General features: G+C 44.2%; 1 protein-coding gene across 9 annotated transcripts in view; it reads left to right on the top strand.

Moving 5' to 3' along the window:
• Positions 1-19,669, top strand: part of LOC140198314 (zinc finger and BTB domain-containing protein 26-like) — a 34,414-nt gene that overhangs the window by 4,516 nt on the left and 10,229 nt on the right. For 2 of the 9 annotated variants that reach the window (XM_072259398.1, XM_072259397.1), the window contains exons 2-3: positions 13,993-14,191; positions 19,225-19,347. The exons of 3 other annotated variants lie outside the window; for them this stretch is intronic. The gene's annotated coding sequence lies outside the window, so the exon portion shown is untranslated. 4 more of the 9 variants (XM_072259400.1, XM_072259399.1, XM_072259401.1 and 1 more) reach the window with 3 other exon arrangements.

A 19,669-nucleotide genomic window follows, 5' to 3' on the forward strand; every position in this document is an offset into this window, starting at 1 on the left:
TGAGGCTGTGCCCTTTTGTCCTCGACTCTCCCACCACAGGAAACATCCTTACCACATCTACTCTGTCTAGGCCTTTCAACATTTGAAAGGTTTCAATGAGATCCCCTGTCACCCTTCTGAATTCCAGCAAGAACAGACCCAGAGCCATCAAATATTCCTTGTATGATAACCCTTTCATTCCTGGAATCATCCTTGTGAACCTCCTCTGGACCCTCTCCAATACCAGCACATCTTTTCTGAGATGAGGGGCCCATAATTGTTCACAATACTCAAGGTGAGGCCTCACCAGTGCCTTATAAAGCCTCAGCATCACATCCTTGCTCTTGTATTCTAGACATCTTGAAATGAATGCTAACATGGCATTTGCCTTCCTCACCACCAACTCAACCTGCAAGTTAACCTTCAGCGTGTTCTACACAAGGACACCCAAGTCCCTCTGCATCTCAGATTCCTGGACTGTCTACCTGCTTAGAAATTAGTTGGCACATTTATTTCTACTACCAAAGTGCATGACCATGCATTTTCCAACATTGTATTTCATTTGCCACTTTCTAGCCCATTCTCCTAATCTGTCTAAGTCCTTCTACATCCTATCTGTTTCCTCAACACTACCTGCCCCTCCACCAATCTTCATATCATCTGCAAACTTGGCAACAAAGCCATCTATTCCATCATTTAAGATGGCATCCGTTAGTCTTGCGAGACCATGGATCTGCGCCTGGAAAGTCTTCACTCTCCAGGGCGCAGTCCTGGGCAAGGTTGTATGGAAGACCAGCAGTTGCCCATGCTGCAAGTCTCCTCTTTCCACGACACCGATGTTGACCAAGGAAAGGGCACTAGGACCCATACAGCTTGGCACCAGTTTCGTCGCAGAGCAATGTGTGATTAAGTGCCTTGCTCAAGGACACAACACGTTGCTTCGGCTGGGGCTCGAACTCACAACCTTCTGGTTGCTAGTCCAATGCCTTAACCACTTGGCCACGCGCCCACACGGCACCATCATTTAAATCATTTCTATACAGCATAAAAAGAAGTGGTCCCAACATCGACCCCTGTCACTTGCAGCCAACCAGAAAGGGCTGCTTTTATTCCCATTCGCTGCCTCCTACCAATCAGCCAATGCTCTAACCACGTTAGTAAATTCCCTGTAATACCATGGGTTCTTAACTTGGTAAGCAGTCACATGTGTGGCACTTTGTCAAAGGCCTTCTGAAAATATCCACTGCATCCTTTTTATCTATCCTACTTGTAATCTCTTCAAAGAACTCCCAACAGGTTCATTGGGCAGGATTTTCCCTGAAGGAAACCATGCTGACTTTATACTATCTCGCCCGGTGTCACCAAGTACCCCATCACCTCATCCTTAACAATTGACTCTAGCGTCTTCCCAACCACTGATGTCAGGCTAACTGGTCAATAATTTCCTTTCTGCTGCCTTCCTCCTTTCTTAAAGAGTGAAGTAACATTTGCAATTTTCCAGTCCTCTGGCACCATACCAGAGTCCAGTAATTTTTGAAAGATCATTTCTAATGCCACCACAATCTCTAACGCTACCTCTTTCAGAACCCTAGGGTGCAGTTCCTCTGGTCCGGGTGGCATAAGTACCTTTAGGTCTTTCAGCTTTTTGAGCACCTTCTCTCTCGTAACAGTAACTGTACCCACTTCTCTTCCTTCACACACTACAACATCAGGCATACTGCTAGTGTCTTCCACAGTGAAGACTGACACAAAATACTCATTTAGTTCCTCAGCCATTTCCTTGTCCCCCGTTACTATCACTCTCATTTCCCTTTTTTTTTTAACATACTTGGAAAAACTTTTACTATCCACTTTGATATTATTTGCTGGCTTGCTTTCATATTTCATCTTTTCTCTTCTAATGATTTCTTTAGCTGCTCTTTGTAGGTTTTTAGAAACTTCCCAATCCTCTATCTTCCCACTAATTTTTGCTCTGTTGTATGCACTTTCTTTTGCTTTTATAATGGCTTTGACTTCCCGTGTCAGCCATGGTTGCACTATTTTACTATTTGAGTAGTTCTTCAATTTTGGAATACACATGTCCTGCACTTTTAAGTCAGTCAAGTCAAGCCAAGTCAAGTTTATTGTCATTTCGACCATAAACTGCTGGTACAGAACACAGTAAAAACAAAACACCATTCCTCCAGGACCCTGGTGCTACATGAGACAACACAAAACTACACGAGACTATGTGAGACAGCACAAAACTACGCTAGAGTATGTAAAACAAACATAAAAACTGCACTGGACTACAGACCTGCACAGGACCACCTAAAGTCCACAAAACAGTGCAGGACAGTACAATAAATAATAAACAAGACAATAGGCACAGTAGAGGACAAATTACAATATAATAATAAATTATGTAGATGTCAGTCTAGACTCTGGGTATTGAGGTGTCTGATGGCTTGGGGGAAGAAACTGTTGCTCAGTCTGGTCGTGAGATCCCGAATGCTTTGGTACCTTTTGCCAGATGGCAGGAGGGAGAAGAGTTTGTGTGTGGGGTCCTTCACAATACTGTTAGCTTTGTGGGTGCAGCATGTGGTGTAAATGTCAGTAATAGCGGGAAGAGAGACCCCAATGATCTCCTCAGCTGACCTCACTATCTGCTGCAGGGTCTTGCGATCTGAGATGGTGCAATTCCTGAACCAGGCAGTGATGCAGCTGCTCAGGATGCTCTCGATACATCCTCTGTAGAATGCGTTTTCTCCCAGAAACACATGCCATTGCTGCTCTGCTGACATCCCTGCCAGCAGCTCTTTCCAATTTACTTTGGCCAGCTCCTCTCTCATACCACTCTAATTTCCCTTACTCCACTGAATACTGCTACATCAGACTTTACCTTCTCCCTATCCAGTTTCAAGTTGAACTCAATCATACTGTGATCACTGGTTCCTAAGGGTTGTTTTACCTTAAGCTCCCTAATCACCTCTGGTTCATTACGTAACACCCAATCCAGTATAGCTGATCCCCTAGTAGGCTCAACAACAAACTGCTCTAAAAAGCCATCACATAGACATTCAGCAAACTCACTCTCATTTCCAACCTGATTTTCCCAATTGACCTGCATGCTGAAATCTCCCTTGACTACCATAACATTGCCATTTTGACTCGCCTTTTCTATTTCCTGTTGTAATCTGTGGTCCACCTCCTAGCCGCTGTTGGGAGGCCTGTATATAACTGTCATCAATGTCATTTTACCCTTTATATTACCCTAATAATATACAGTTATTTATTAGTATTTTTATTTTCGATTGTCTTTTGTACGTTGGTTGTTTGTCCATCTCTTGTGTGCAGTCTTTCATTAATTCTATTTGTGTTACTTTCTATTCACTGTGAATGCCCACAATAAAATAATCTTGAGGTAGTATATAGTGACATATACAATAAGTACTTTGATAATAAATTTTGAACTTTGGAAACAGTTAGGCAGGAACATGGATAATTCCTTGAGGAGGAATTTATTGAGCTTGGAGCAGAGATGAGGAGGAATTTCTTTCACTAGAAGGTAGTGAGTCTGTGGAATTTATTGCCGCAGCTGGCTGTGGTGTCCAGGTCATTGGGTATATTGATAGGCTCTTGATTAGTAATGTGTCTAAGGTGTCGAGGAGAATGGGGTTGAAAGGGAAAGTTACAATCAAACTACAGAGCAGACTTGATGGGCTGAATGGCCTAATTGTGTTCCTGTGGTATTATGAACAGAAAAGGTTTGCAGGGAAGTGGGTCAAATGTAGGGAAATGGGCCAAACGCAGGGAAATGGGTCAAACGTACGGGTGTGGGCCAAACGCAGGGAAATGGGGGGGGGCGTGACATTGACCAGTTGGTCCAAAGGACCCATTTCCATGCCGTTGGCCCACAAGAGGCCCAGTAAGAACCAGTGACAGTGTGCAGTGGAGTTCCTTGTCGTTGGACACTGTGGCTCTTATTGTTCAAAGGAAGAGGAACTAAAGTAGGCCACTTATCTCTTTGAGTCTGTCATGTCTTTCTCCAGAATCATAGCTACTTCTGCCATTTTATCCACACTGCTGCCATTCTGGGCGCTGTGCAGGCATAGTGGTTAGCGCAATGGTATTACATCTTGGGGCATCAGAGTTTGGAGTTCAATCCCGGCATCTTCTGTAAAGAGTTTGTATACCCTCCCCATAGAAGCGTGGCTTTCCTCTGCGTGCTCTGGTTTCCTCCCACAGTCAAAAGACGTACCAGTTAGTAGGTTAATTGGTCATTGTAAATTGTCCTATGACTTTTTAGGCATCCATTAGTCTAGTGAGACCATGGATTTGCGCCTTGGAAGGTTTCCAGGGCGCAGGCCTGGGCAAGGTTGCATGGAAGACCGGCAGTTGCCCACGCTGCAAGTCTCCCCTCTCCACGCCACCGACGTTGTCCAAGGGAAGGGCAATAGGACCCATACAGCTTGGCACCGGTGTCGTCACAGAGCAATGTGTGGTTAAGTGCCTTGCTCAAGGGCACAACACGCTGTCTCGGCCAAGGCTTGAACTAGTGACCTTCAGATCACTAGACGGACACCTTAACCACTTGGCCATGTGCCAACACCCCCATGATTAGGCTAGGGTTAAATTGCTGGGTTGCTGGCGGTGCAGCTCAAAAGGCTGGAGGGTGCTATTCTGCACTGTCTCTAAACAAAGCTGGTTTCCTTACATGAAGACAGATAAACTGGCTTTAGAGGCGGTCAATTTCAAAGATGAGGGGATGAGCCTACGAGGAGACATGGAGTCGCCCGGGGCTTTCAGGAGACAGAGGGGATCTTGTACAAACATATGAAAGGGATGGATAAGATAGAGGCAGGAACGTTGTCTCCGCTGGTGGGTAAGATAGAACTCGGGTTCATAGCCTCAAGATTTGATTAAGGATTAGCTATATTTGTCACGTATGCATTGACACATCCGGTGAAATGTGTCTAACTGAGTCAGCGAGGATTGTGCTCGACAGTGCGCAAGTGTTGCCAGGCTTCCAGTGCCACAGCTCCATAATCCTAACTCTGACCGTATGCGAGGAATCCGGAGCATCTGGAGAGGAAATTGGCCAAGTCAACGGGAGGACGTTCAAACTCCTTACGAGGAAGCCATTGTTGGTGTTGTAAAACATTACTCTGACCACTATGCCCTCATGCCAATTCAGCAAAATAAATGTAGGACGGAGATGAGGCGAAACCGCTTTTCCCAGAGAGCAGCGCGTCTGGAATTCTCAGCCTGGGAAAGCAGTAGAGGTACCTTATTGAATTTATTTAAGACAGATTTAGAGAGATTTTTGTGCAGCAGGGGATTCAAGGATTCTGGGGAAAAGGGGAGGTAGGTGGAGTTGAGTTCACGGCCAAATCAGCCATTGTCTCATTGAATGGCAGCGCAGCCATAATGGGTCCGATAGCCGACTCCTGCAACTCGTCATTATGTCCTTTGTTCTTCTTTTCAATTGTCTTTAATTACAAGGCATGTAGAGTGGGCTGCTATCCAGGGTGCTGCTAGCTATTATAAAAGCTATCAGAATGTTAGACAGTGCCTGGAAAAACTATTCACCTCCCCTTGGAAGTTTTTATGTTTTATTGTTTTACAACATTCAATCACAGTGGATTTAATTCAGCTTTTTTTCACTCTGATCAACAGAAAAAGACTTTCATTGTCAAAGTGAAAACAGATCTCTATAAACTGATTTAAATTAATTACAAATATAAAACACAAAGTAATTGATTGCATAAGTATTCACCCCCCCCGCCTTAATATGACAGACCAAATTATCACTAGTGCAGCCAATTGCTTTTAGAAGTCACATAATTAGTTAAATGGAGATCTGTTTTTGGAGACCTGTGTGCAATCAATGTGTTTCAATTGATTGTAATAAAAATACACCTGTATCTGGAAGGTCCAACTGCTGGTGAGTCAGTATCCTGGTAAAAACTACACATGAAGACAAAAGAACACTCCAAGCAACTCTGTAAAAAGATTATTGAAAAGCACAAGTTAGGAGATGGATACAAGACAATTTCCAAGTTACTAAATATTCCTTGGAGTACTAGTTAAGTCAATCATCAAGAAATGGAAAGAATATGACACAGCTCTAATTCTGCCTAGAAGAAGTTGTCCTCAAAAACTTGAGTTTTTGAAGGGGACTAGTGAGGGAGGTCACTATGACAACTCTGGAGAGTTACAAGCTTCACTAGCTGAAATGGGAGAGATTGTGTATACACCTGTTGCCTGGATGCTTCACCTGTCACAGCTTTATGGGAGAGTGGCAAAGAGAAAGCCACTGTTGGGAAAACCTCACATGAAACCTTGGCTAGAGTCATGTAAGAGACTAAGAGACTCTGAAGTCAGCTGGAAGAAGGTTCTATGGTCTGACCAAACCAAAATTGAGCTTTTTGGTCATCAGACAAAACGCTATGTTTGGCGTAAGCCAAAAACTGCAGATTCTCAAAAACACACCATGAAGCATGGTGGTGACTGCATCCTGCTGTGGGGATGCTTCACTGCAACAGGCCCTGGAAGGCTTGTGAAGGTAGAGGGTAAACTGAACGCAGCAAACTACAGGGAAATCCTGGAGGAAAACCTGATGCAATGTGCAAGAGAACTGCAACTTGCGAGATGTGTTTTCCAGCCAGACAATGACCTCAAGCATAAAGCCAAAGCTACACAGGAATAACTTAGAAACAACAAAGTCAATGTCCTGGAGTGGCCAATTCAGAGTCCAGACCTCAATCCAATTGAGAATTTGTGACTGGACTTGAAAAGGCTGTTCACTCACGATCCCTATGCAATCTGACAGAGCTTGAGCAGTTTTGTAAAGTAGAATGGGGAAAAATTGCAGTGTCCAGATGTGCAAAGCTGATAGAGGCCTATCCACACAGACTCAAGGCTGTAATTTCTGCCAAAGGTGCATCTACTAAACAGGACTTCAAGGGGTGGATACTTATGCAATCAACTAGTTTGAGTTTTATATTTGTAATTAGATCACTTTGTAGATACCTGCTTTCACTTTGACACAAAAGAGTAATTTTCTGTTGATCAGTCAAAAAATGACAAATTTACTCAATGTTGTAAAACAATAAAACATGAAAACTTCTAAGGAGGGCGAAGACTTTTTATGGGCACTCTATATTGCTGGGGGAATTGGGAAGTTATGCCTCGTTTAGACGAGGCTGTGATGAGACCAGATCTCAAGCGTTGTATACAATGTGGATCTCTGTGGGTAAGGAAATGTGCTGATCTGTCGAGGTTCTGGCTTCCTCCCGTCCTGATGAAGGCTCTTCACTGAAATGCTGACTGTTTCTCCCCCTCTGCAGATGCTGCCTGACCTGCTGAGTTCCTCCAGCATGTTGTCTGGATTCCCAGCATCTGCAGAATCTCGTGTTTATGATTTGTTGCACCAGTGAAGTGTCTTTGAGTGATGTTTAAATCTGTTTGACAGGAGTTCAGCGAGACCCCCCCCCCACTGCTCCCCTCAGTGAGCTCTGCTGTCCTCCGACTCTTCGACCATGAGCTCACTCTGACTCAGGCTTGTGCTTCTTTCTAACTTACTAACTTGCTAACTGACCGTTATGCCGCTGGTGTTTCGGGCAGCAATGAAGGCCCTCCATCTTTGATGGCGTTCAGGGCTTCCTTCATCATGTCAGTAGCCTCCACGTGGGTTTCATTACTGTCAGTCATGCATGTACCGAGAGGAGACTCGGGAATATCATCACATTCAGACGTAGAAGGATTCTTCATTGCAATTTCGTTAACAGTTTTAAGACAAAAAGATACAGGAGCAGAATTTGCCATTCAGTCTATCGAGTCTGCTCCGCCGTTCCATCATGGCTGATCCGGGATCCCACTCAACCCCATACACCTGCCTTCTCGCCATATCCTTTCATGCACTGACTGATCAGGAAACAATCAACTGCTGCCTTCCAATACAATGGCATGCAAAAGTTTGGGCACCCCGGTCAAAATTTCTGTCACTGTGAATAGTTAAGTGAGTAGAAGATGAACTGATCTCCAAAAGTCATAAACTTAAAGATGAAATATTCTTTGCAAAATTTTAGGCAAGATTAGTGTATCATTTTTGTTTTGTACAATTTTAGAGTGGGGAAAAGAAAGGAGCACCATGTAAAAGTTTGGGCACCCCAAGAAATTTCAGCTCTCAGATAACTTTTACCAAGGTCTCAGACCTTAATTAGCTTGTTAGGGCTATAGCTTGTTCACAGTCACCGTTAGGAAAGGCCAGGAGATGCAAATTTCAAAGCTTTATAAATACCCTGACTCTTCAAACCTTGTCCCAACAATCAGCAGCCATGGGTTCCTCTAGGCAGCTGCCTAGCACTCTGAAAATTAAAATAAATGATGCCCACAAAGCAGGAGAAGGCTATGAGAAGATAGCAAAGCGTTTTCAGGTAGCTGTTTCCTCAGTTTGTAATGTAATTAAGAAATGGCAGTTAACAGGAACGGTGTAGGTCAAGTTGAGGTCTAGAAGACCAAGAAAACTTTCCAAGAGAACTGCTCATAGGATTGCTAGAAAGGCAAATCAAAACTCCCGTTTGACTGCAAAAGACCTTCAAGAAGGTTTAGCAGACTCTGGAATGGTGGTGCACTGTTCTACTGTGCAGCGACACCTGCACAAATATGACTTTCATGGAAGAGTCATCAGAAGAAAACCTTTCCTGTGTCCTCACCACAAAATTCAGCATCAGAAGTTTGCAAAGGAACATCTAAACAAGCCTGATGCATTTTGGAAACAAGTCCTGTGGACTGGTGAAGTTAAAATAGAACTTTTTGGCCGCAATGAGCAAAGGTATGTTTGGAGAAAAAAGGGTGCAGAATTTCATGAAAAGAACCCCTCTCCAACTGTTAAGCACGGGAGTGGATCGATCATACTTTGGGCTTGTGTTGCAGCCAGTGGCACAGGGAACATTTCACTGGTAGAAGGAAGAATGAATTCGATTAAATACCAGCAAATTCTGGAAGCAAACATCACACTATCTGGTTTTGCCATGGCCCTCACAGTCCCCTGACCTGAACATCATCGAGAATCTCAAAAGAGCAGTGCATGCAAGACGGCCCAAGAATCTCACAGAACTAGAAGCCTTTTGCAAGGAAGAATGGGCAAAAATCCCCCAAACAAGAATTGAAAGACTCTTAGCTGGTTACAGAAAGTATTTACAAGCTGTGATCCTTGCCAAAGGGGGTGTTACTAAGTCCTGACCATGCAGGGTGCCCAAACTTTTGCTTCAGGCCCTTTTCCTTTTTTTTAATTTTGAAACTGTAAAAGATGGAAATAAAAAAAGTAATTTTGCTTAAAATATTAAAGAGGTGTGTCATCTTTAACTTTTGCTCGCTTAGCTATTCACAGTAACAGAAATTTTGACCGAGGGTGCCCAAACTTTTGCATGCCACTGTATACTCATGGACTTAGTCTCCACTGCAGTCTGTGGCAGAGCATTCCACAAATTTACTACTCTTTGGCTAAAAATATTCCTCCTCACCTCTGTTCTAAAGGTTGTCCCTCAATTTTGAGGCTGTGCCCTCTAGTTCTGGATACCCCCACTACAGAAAACATCCTCTCCACATCTACCTTATCTAGTCCTTTCAACATTCGGTAGGTTTCAGTGAGGTCCCCATGCATTCTTCTAAGTTCCAGTGAGTACAGACCCAAAGTTACCAAACACTCCTCATATGTTAACTCCTTCATTCCTGGAATCATCCTTGTGAATCTTCTTTGGACTCTGTCCAGTGACAATACATCCTTTCTGAGATATGGGGCCCAAAACTATCAACAATACTCCCAAGTGCGGCCTGACTAGTGTTTTATAAAGGTTCAGCATTATCTCCTTGTTTTTATATTTTGTTTCCCTTGAAGTAAATGCCAACATTGCATTTCTCTTCTTTACCACAGACTCAACCTGTAAATTAACCTTCTGGAAGTTTTGCATGACTACTCTTAAGTCCCTCTGCATCTCTGACGTTTGAACCTTCTCCCCATTTAGATAATAATTCCACTATTGCTCCTTTTATCAAAATGCATTATCATACATTTCCCAACACTGTATTCCATCTGCCACTTTTTTCCCCCATTCTTCCAATTTGTCTTAAGTCCTGCTGCAATCAGCACCATCCACCTATCTTCGTATCATCCACAAACTTTGTCACAAAGCCATCAATTCCATGATCCAAGTCATTGACAAGCAATGTGAAAGTAGCAGTCCCAATACTGACCCCTGAGGAACACCACTATACTTTACACCTGTACTTTATTGTGGCCAAACAATTGATACTAGAAGGTACAATCATCACAGCGATATTTGATTCTGCGCTTCCCACTCCCACTAGTCACTGGCAGCCAACCTGAAAAGGCCCCTTTTATTCCCACTCACTCCCTTTTTGCCTGTCAGCCATTCTTCTGTCGTTGCCAGTATCTTTCCTGTAATACTGACCTCCATGCAGAATATGACCCGTCCACAACCACTGTTTGCCTTCTGTGGGCAAGCCAATTCTGGATCCACAAAGCAATGTCCCCTTGGATCCCATATCTCCTTACTGTCTCAATAAGCCTGGCTTGGGGTACTTTATCAAATGCCTTGCTGAAATCCTTATACATTACATCTACTGTTCTACCTTCATCAATGTGTTTAGTCGCATCCTCAAAAAATTCAGGTAGGCTCTAAGGCACGACCTGCCTTTGACAAAGTCATGCTGAGTATTCCTAATCATATTATGCCTCTCCAAATGTTCATAAATCCTGCCTCTCAGGATCTTTTCCATCAACTTAACAACCACTGAAGTAAGACTCACTGGTCTGTAATTTTCTGGGCTATCTCTACTCCCTTTCTTGTATAATGGAACAACATCTGCAACTCTCCAATCCTCCGGAACCTCTCCTGTTCCCTTTGATGATGCAAAGATCATCGCCAGAGGCTCAGCAATCTCCTCCCTTGCCTTCAACAATAGCCTGGGATACATCTTGTCAGGTCCCGGTGACTTATCCAACTTAATGCTTTCCAAAAGCTCCGGCACATCCCCTTTCTTAATACCTATATGCTCAAGCTTTTCAGTCCGCTGTAAGTCATCCCTACAATGCCTTCTGAAAATCCAAGTAAATGACATCCACTGCCTCTCCTTTGGCCACCCTGCTTGTTACTTCCTCGAAGAACTCAGGCAAGATTTCCCTTTACAGAAACCATGCTGACTTTGACTTATATTATCATTAGACTCCAAGTATCTCAAAACCTCATCTTTAATAATAGACTCAACACTTTCCAAACCACTGAGGTTAGGCTAACTGGCCCGTAATTTCGTTTCTTTCGCCTTCCTCCCTTCTTAAAGAGTGGAGTGACATTTGCGATCTTCCAGTTGTCCGGGACCCATTAAGTTCATCTGCCATTTCTTTGTCCCTCACCAGCATAATTTTCCAGTGGTCCAGTATCGAGTTCCACCTCCCTTTTACTGCTTATATAATTGAAAACCAATCAGATTTATCCAGTTTGTTTGACCAGTCAGAATTGTTGGTCTTGAATCTGATCTCGGTGTCTAGCCTCTACCCTTTGACCTGTTTGGCATCCAAAGCATACAGCCCTGACTCCAGCCAACTGGGTCATTGAGACACACAAGTCGCCGAATCATGACAAGGTTCTGGTCCCCACCGCCCACATTCTTATTAACCATATAACCATATAACAATTACAGCACGGAAACAGGCCATCTCGGCCCTTCTAGTTTGTGCTGAACTCTTACTCTCACCTAGTCCCACCGACCTGCACTCAGCCCATAACCCTCCATTCCTTTCCTGTCCATATAGCTATCCAATCTAAGTTTAAATGACAATATTGAACCTGCCTCAACCACTTCTACTGGAAGCTCGTTCCACACAGCTACCACTCTCTGAGTAAAGAAGTTCCCCCTCATGTTACCCCTAAACTTTTGCCCTTTAACTCTCAACTCATGTCCTCAACTCCTCCCTTGGAGGGTCAGACACCCTGAGCCAATCGGCTGGTCCTGGACTTATTTCATTATTTACTGGCATAATTTACATATTACTATTTAACTATTTATGGTTCTATTACTATTTATTATTTATGTTGCAACTGCAACGAAAACCAATTTCCCCCGGGATCAGTAAAGTATGACTATCTCTTGTTTGAATCTCCCCCACTGTCAATGGAAAAAGCCTATCCACGTCAACTCTATCTATCCCCCTCATAATTTTAAATACCTAAATCAAGTCTCCGCTCAACTTTCTACGCTCCAAAGAATAAAGACCCAACTTGTTCATTCTTTCTCTGTAACTTAGGCGATGAAACCCAAGCAACATTTTAGTAAATCTTCTCTGTCCTCTCTCAATTTTGTTGACATCTTTCCGAAAATTCGGAGACCAGAACTGTACACATTATTCTGATTTCTTCCCCTTTCCTTTCCAGTGGTGTTGAAGGATCTCAGCTGGAAACATTGACTGTATATTCCCCTCCAAGGATTCTGTTTGACCTGCTGAGTTCTTCCAGTGTTCTGTGTGTGTTGATCTGACCGGGGAGGTTTGCTTGTCTAGTCAAGCTTGCCTCCTGTTGTATCTCGACAGGGTGTAAGTGCCTTGAAAATGAGCACTTGGTACGTACAGAATCAGAGTCAGGTTTAATATCGCTGGTATATGTCATGAAAGTTGTTGTTTTGTGGCAGCACTACATTGAAATACATAATAATAATAAAATCAGAAATAGGTTTTTGATTTAAGTAAGTTGTGAAAAAAGAACAGAAGAAGCAAATACATGCATCGGGTGTAAATTTAGACTAAGGTGGGTGGGTTGCTCCTGTGGTCACAATTGGCTTTTATCCATCGTAGGTTGAACAAATAATACGGAACTTCCACATAATGGTATTGAAATAAGAGAGAGGCATAGTAGTGTATCGCTATACAGCACCAACGACTGGCGTTCAGTGCCTGCCTCTGCCTGTAAGGAGTCTGTATGTTCTGCCCGTGACTGGATTTCTTCCGGGTGCTGTGGTCTCCCCCCACATTCCAGACATTTGGGTTAGGGTTACTGGCAAGCCATGTTGGCACCTGAAGCATGGCATCACTTGCGGTCTGCCCCAGCACAACCCGCGTACTGCGTTGGCCATTCCATATCACTATGTTTCCGTGTACGTGTGACAACTAAAGCTAATCTTGAACTTCTCTCTTTAACACTTGATTGAAGCGTTCTCAGCAATGTTTAGAAAGTGGTGGAGCAGAGGGGATTTCTTCTTGTGGGAGAATCTACGACAAGGGGGCCACACATTCCGAACAGAGATGAGGAGATCGTGTTTACTGTCAGGTGGTCATTTGACCTGTACCAATCTCTGAAAGCAGAGCCTGTGAGCATTAAGGCAGAGGTATGCAGCTGATGTTACGTTCAGACCGGTCGTCATCCTACTGAGAGGCACTGCTTTGGTTGGGGTTGACCATGCGTGTTATGTCCTAGCTGTCTGCATTTGATTCATGAGCCAGTACGCAAGCCAGGGCAGTACGATGAGGAGCTCCCCCTCCCCACACAGGAACGGTAGAGACCCAATGCAGTTCAGCAGGAGTTGCCAGTCAGCATTGAGCTCCAACTATAGAGACTCCAGCTGTGGAATTTGCCTTGAGGTTTACTCCTGAAGTCTTCCTCAAGAGTGGTTATAGCCAAAGGCAGCAGAAGTTTTCCTTCCAACCACAGCTGATGAGCCCAAGCGTCTGGTTTTAAGGCACCGGTCACCCACCAGTGCCCTTTCTCCTATCAGTAGAAAATGAAGGCCAGGAGATGGACTTGGTTGTCAGAGGCTATTTGAGACACATGCCTTCAGGAGTACTTAATAGGTAGTGGGAACTTATCCCCACTAACATGCCTGGCTATGACAACCTTAAGGAACCATCCTACTAAACAGAAGGGCTGAGTGGCCTATGGTGTACGTTCAGTGTGCTCTGCGGGGTGGACAATCCCAAGGATTTGCTGTCTTCTGAATGCTGACCTTTCTCCCGATTAGCCTGCCTGCGAGTCTGCAAGTCTAGGACGTGGGTCGGGGGATGGAGGCTGTGGAGACTCATTCCCCAGAGCAACGAGAATTACGAACCTACATCTTATCGGAACATCGTGTTTTCGTTGATAACGACACTCGGAGGAGAAGAGAGAGAATCTAGAGGCATATCGACGGAGTTTGCTTATTGCGCTAGCAAAAAGGACACGTGAGTCAAAAAAAAACAATGGGAGAACGGGGCTAAATTAACATAACAAAGATGGCGATGATCGGAACCATTACAGCATTTGATAGTGTCATTGAAGACTGGGCAACTTACATTGAAAGAGTGGAGTTATATTGTGAGGCTAACGGTGTTAATGATGCAAAGAAAACCAGTGTCTTACTCAGGCTACGTCCACACTACACTGGATAATTTTAAAAACGAAGCCTTTTCTCTTCATTTTAACCTTCTGTCCACACTGAAACAGCATTTTCAGCCCCCAAAAACGGAGATTTTCAGAAACAGTCTCCAGAGTGAATAAATCTGAAAACGCCTAATATCCGTTGCAGTGTGTACAGGGTAACTGGAGCTTTTTAAAACCGCTGTCATGACGTGCCGGAACAAATGGTGGCAGCCTGGCATTTCATTGTTTTCTTCTTCTTATTATTACTACCTTATTGTCGCCAGACAATTGATACTAGAGCGTACAATCATCACAGCGATATTTGATTCTGCGCTTCGCAGAACCTAACAATTTAGGAACAGACGGACTAGACTGAAACCAGAAGGGTTAGAAATGTACTCACCAAATACTTTGACCCATAGTTTACTGAATAAGTAAGTATTCTCACTTTGCCCTGTTTTCTGTCCTTGCCTTAATGAAGATGGTTTACCTGTTTATGCAAGTACTTCTCTGACAATAGATGTGTAAAGGCATAATGTAACATAACACTGATGCAGACATGTTTTATACATTTAACAAGGTGCTTTATTAATGCAACAGAGTTGGTCAGTTTTTCAATGTTCGTCGTCAGCTGGGTCATACTGTCCGTGAACTCCCTGTCGGTTGCCTCCATACGCTCCAGTATTTGTTTTTTTTAGTTTTAAGTCCTCCTGCGCGAGAGCCAAGAGCAATTCCTCATAAGTTTTTCTACTCTGTAACTGGACAAACGCACACCAAGTATACCGTTTCCTCTTCGCTTGTTTTCTGTGTGTCCTGCGCGTGCCCAGTGGGAGGAGATTCGCCCAAATATCCGTGTCAGTGTGGACGGAGATATTTTGAAAAACGCTTAGTGTGGACGCCTGTCGTTTTTACTCGAAACCGGCGTTTTCAAAATTATCCGGCGTAGAGTGGACGTACCCTCAGTATTATGGGAGCAAAAACATACGGGCTGCTATGGAGCTTGTTAACCCTTGAAAAGCCAGCTGACAAAACGTTCAAGCAGATAGTAGACACTCTCCAACAGCATTTAAACCCGAAACCACTGGTCATTGCTGAAAGATTTAAATTTCACAAAAGGAATCAGCAAAAATGAAAGCATTTCTGAATGTTGTGCTGAATTGCGCAAATTATCAGAACATTGCCAATTTGGAGCTGGTCTGTCGGATGCATTGAGGGACAGGTTAGTGTGTGGCATGCACTGTGAAACCACACATAACCTATCCACAGTCCTATACCCACTAAATGCACTGTTACGGACGGACACAATGGAAGTGGACTGAGAGCTGTGCGAAAGCGGTTCAAGAAACTAAAAGACTCATAACTTCAGAAGGGGTGCTCGCACACTTTGACCCCTCCTTAACAATCCAACTCGGTTGTGATGCCTCGCCCCATGGGATAGGAGCTGTGTTATCGCACAAGTTTCCAGATGGCTCCGAAAGACCAATAGCCTTTGCCTCAAGAACAATAACTTCAGCTGAACACAACTACGCACAGATTGACAGAGAGGCCCCAAGCCTCGTGTGCTTCAGCTGAACACAACTACGCACAGATTGACAGAGCCTTGTGTGGGGAGTCAAGAAATTCAGTCACTACCTGTCTAGCCAGAAGTTTACCCTGTTGACTGACCATCAGCCTCTCGTGTCGATCTTCAATCCAAGAAAAGGTGTTCCAGTGATGACAGCACAAAGGCTGCAGCGATGGTCTCTTTTCTTAGGAGGTCAGAGGTATGACATTGAACACAGGAGGACCAAGCAACATGGCAATGCAGACAGTTTGTCACATTTACCACTGCGGACTTCCGAAATAACTACACAAATGGATTCAGCAGAGGTTTTTCTCACAACAATAGTCGAACAATTACCAGTAACAAACAGCCTCATTGAAAGGGAAACACGCAATGATCCTATGTTGTCAAAAGTGTATGACATCATGGTAAAGGGATGGCCAGTGCGGGGTAACACATTGTTTCCAGCCTTCTCAGCGAGGAAGGAACAGTTGTCAGTGTGTTGGGGAACTCCAATGTGTGGTTCACGGGTTGTGATTCCTCCCAAGCTACGCACCAGAGTGCTGGAGGAACTGCACAAGGGGCACCTGGGTATCGTGAAGATGAAAAGTCCTGTCTGTGTCTATGTGTGGTGGCCAGGAATCGATAAACAGATTGAGGACTTGACCAAGAACTGCTCTGGATGTCAAAAGCTCCAGAACACACCACCACAAGCCCCTCTCCATCTGTGGGAGTGGACCTCAACACCATAGCAGCGAGTGCACATCGACTTTGCTGGACCATTCATGGGCTCTATCTTTTTAATCGCCGTTGATGCACATTCCAAATGGCCAGAGGTCATCAAGATGAAGACAACCACATCGGAAAAGACCATTAGAGTGCTGAGGACCATGTTTGCCAGGAATGGCATACCAGAACAAATCTGCACAGAGAGTGGATGACAATTTGTCTCTGAAGAATTCCAAAGTTTTGTGAAGAACAATGGAATCAAGCACTTTACATCTGCCCCTTACCATCCATCCACAAATGGCTCGGCAGAAAGATTTGTACAGACATTCAAGAAAGCCATCAAGGCAATGGACAGCGAAAATCAACCACTGCAACACAAGATAGACAGCTTCCTCCTTGCCTATCGTAATGCAGTACATGCAACCACTAACCAGACTCCAGCGATGATGTTTCTGAACAGGAACCTGAGGTCCCGCATGGATCTTCTCAAATCAGATGTACGGTGTGATGTGGAGAACAGTCAGTTCAAACACTTGAATGCTAAGCCCACACAAAGCTTCAGTGTGGGACAGTGAGTTCTTGCACGTGATTACTGGACTGAAAAGTGGCAGCTGGGTACAATTTCCTCCATAGACGGGCCACTGATGTATAGAGTACAGGTGGGAGAGAACGTATGGAGACGTCATGTGGATCGAATCCTGGATGCTCAGGTGAGAAACACCACAACACCTTGCCCGGACTCCCCTGACATAGAAGCAAACACTCCTGATGTGAGCACATCAGCCTCACCCACAGATAAGCCTGTCATCAGTGCTGATGACCCACCTGAGGTACCTGTGGAGACTAATTCCCCAAAGCCAACGTTTCAGGACAGACGTTACCCAGAGAGGCAGAGAAGAGCTCTGCAGAGACTTGAGTTCTAAATGGGTCTTAGACCAAAAGTAAAGAAAAAGGCTTGTTATAATTTGATATTATTAAGTTACTTAGTAAACAAATAGTAGGTGTTTGTATGTTAAGGGTAAACATATTTGTTTAGCATAATGCCCCAGCAAAAAAACAATTGATACACTATTAAAATAAAAGGGGAGGAGTGTACCGTATAGCCTACAGAATAATAAGGGACTACTTTATGTGTTAGTAAAACGTCGTTGCATGCGCTATTAGGTGCGTATTGATCTGTATGTGTGTGCCGAGTTCGGATTCTGCCAGTAAAGAACCATGAAACTTAGCTCCCGTCTTCAGCGTTTTTATTAATAGTATTGTTGTGTAATCACAGCAGAGGCCTAATGCAGAACTGTACAAAAAGTGCAGGTACAATCAAGGAAAGGTTCTTTTAAGGGCAAAAAAGTTATTCCGATTGAAGTTAGAGACAGAATCGATGCTTCAAAAAGGATACATCCATCATTCATGACCCCCCCCCCATCACCCCATGCCCTCTTACTGGAATTTATAATCTTTTTAATTGTGTACTTCTGCCGCAAAACAGGAGGAGAGTGTTTCCTGTGAATTGGCATCAGGATTTAGTGTAAATTGGCTCACCTTCTGGGCCGAATGGCCTGTTCTGTGCTGTGCTGTTCTAGCAATTCCACTTAAATGTTGGAATCGACCCCAAATGCACACTCACACCACACTCTGAGTGAAGAAGCTCCCCTCATTTAAATATTAAATATTAAATATTTCACCTTTCACTCTCAACCTATGACCTCTAGTTCTAGTCTCACCTAACCTCGGGTGAAAAAGCCTGCTTACATTTACCCTATTGGATACTCTTCATAATTTTGTATACCTGTATAAAATCTCCCCTCATCCTTTAGCGAAAAAATCCTAATTCAGGTCCTCAAGTCCTGGCACCATCTTGTAAATTTTTTCCTGTACACTCTCAAATCATATTTCCATGTTCTATTTTAGTTGATATCTTGCTGAATCTTTTCATAACCTTCCTCACCATCCGCAACTCAGACAAGTTTTATATTGTCTGCAAACCAGCCCACCAACATAAGTAGACCAGCCCACCAGCATGGACAGACCAGCCCACCAGCATTGACAGACCAGACAGACCAGCTCACTGGCATAGACAGACCAGACAGACCAGCATAGGCAGTCCAGCCCGCCAACATTTTGAGCTGTCAGATAATTAGAACTAGCAGGCCCCTGGCACTGATCCCTGTGAAGGAACACTGATCACAGACCTCCAGTCGGAATCAGACCCTTCCGCTGCTGCCCTCTGTTTTCCTATGGACAAGTCAATGTTAGACGGTAACACCATAAGACAGAGGAGCTGAATTAGGCCATTTGGCCCAATGATACTGAATATGGATTTTGCGATATTGGGACATCCCTTTATCTTCTGGATTATCCTACTACGATTGATCTTCTAAAGCAGGGGTTCCCAACCTTTTTTTATGCATGGACCAATACCATTAAGCAAGGAGTTCAGTGGACCATCCCTGTTCGAAAGTGTACAACACCCACAGCCCGACCCTCACGAGTTATCTTTATCACCTCCTCAACAAAAACACTCAAGTTTGTAAGGCATTTGAAGTGTTCTTTGTCTTTCACTGAGATGACCTCTGTTTCTACTAGATCCTAGAGAAGGAGCCTCATCTACTCCATCCCTCCTCATGTGACAGATTGGCCACATCGCAGAGACCAGTCTGGTGAATCTGCACGGTGCCCCCTCAGTAGCTAACAAATACTTTTACTGAGGTAAGGACACTTTGTGGTGATTTACACGAACAATGTGAACGTAAACGATGACACTCCAGCTTGAAGGCATCAACATCAATTCCTCTAACCTCTGGTAACTTCTGCCCCTCCCCCCTCTCTCTTTTTCCATTCCCCATTCTAGCTCCCCTCTCATCCCTTCTCTTCTCCTCACTTGCCCATCACCTCCCTCTGGCTCCCCTTCTCTTCCCACATCCACTGTTCCTCTCCTATTAGATTCCTTCTTCTCCACCCCTTCACCTCTCACCTCCCAACTTTTTACTTCATCATCACCCCCCCCATCTGCCACCCGCCCACCTTCCCC

This window comes from Mobula birostris, chromosome 5, assembly GCF_030028105.1.
Source record: "Mobula birostris isolate sMobBir1 chromosome 5, sMobBir1.hap1, whole genome shotgun sequence".
Taxonomy (NCBI): Eukaryota; Metazoa; Chordata; class Chondrichthyes; order Myliobatiformes; family Myliobatidae; genus Mobula; species Mobula birostris.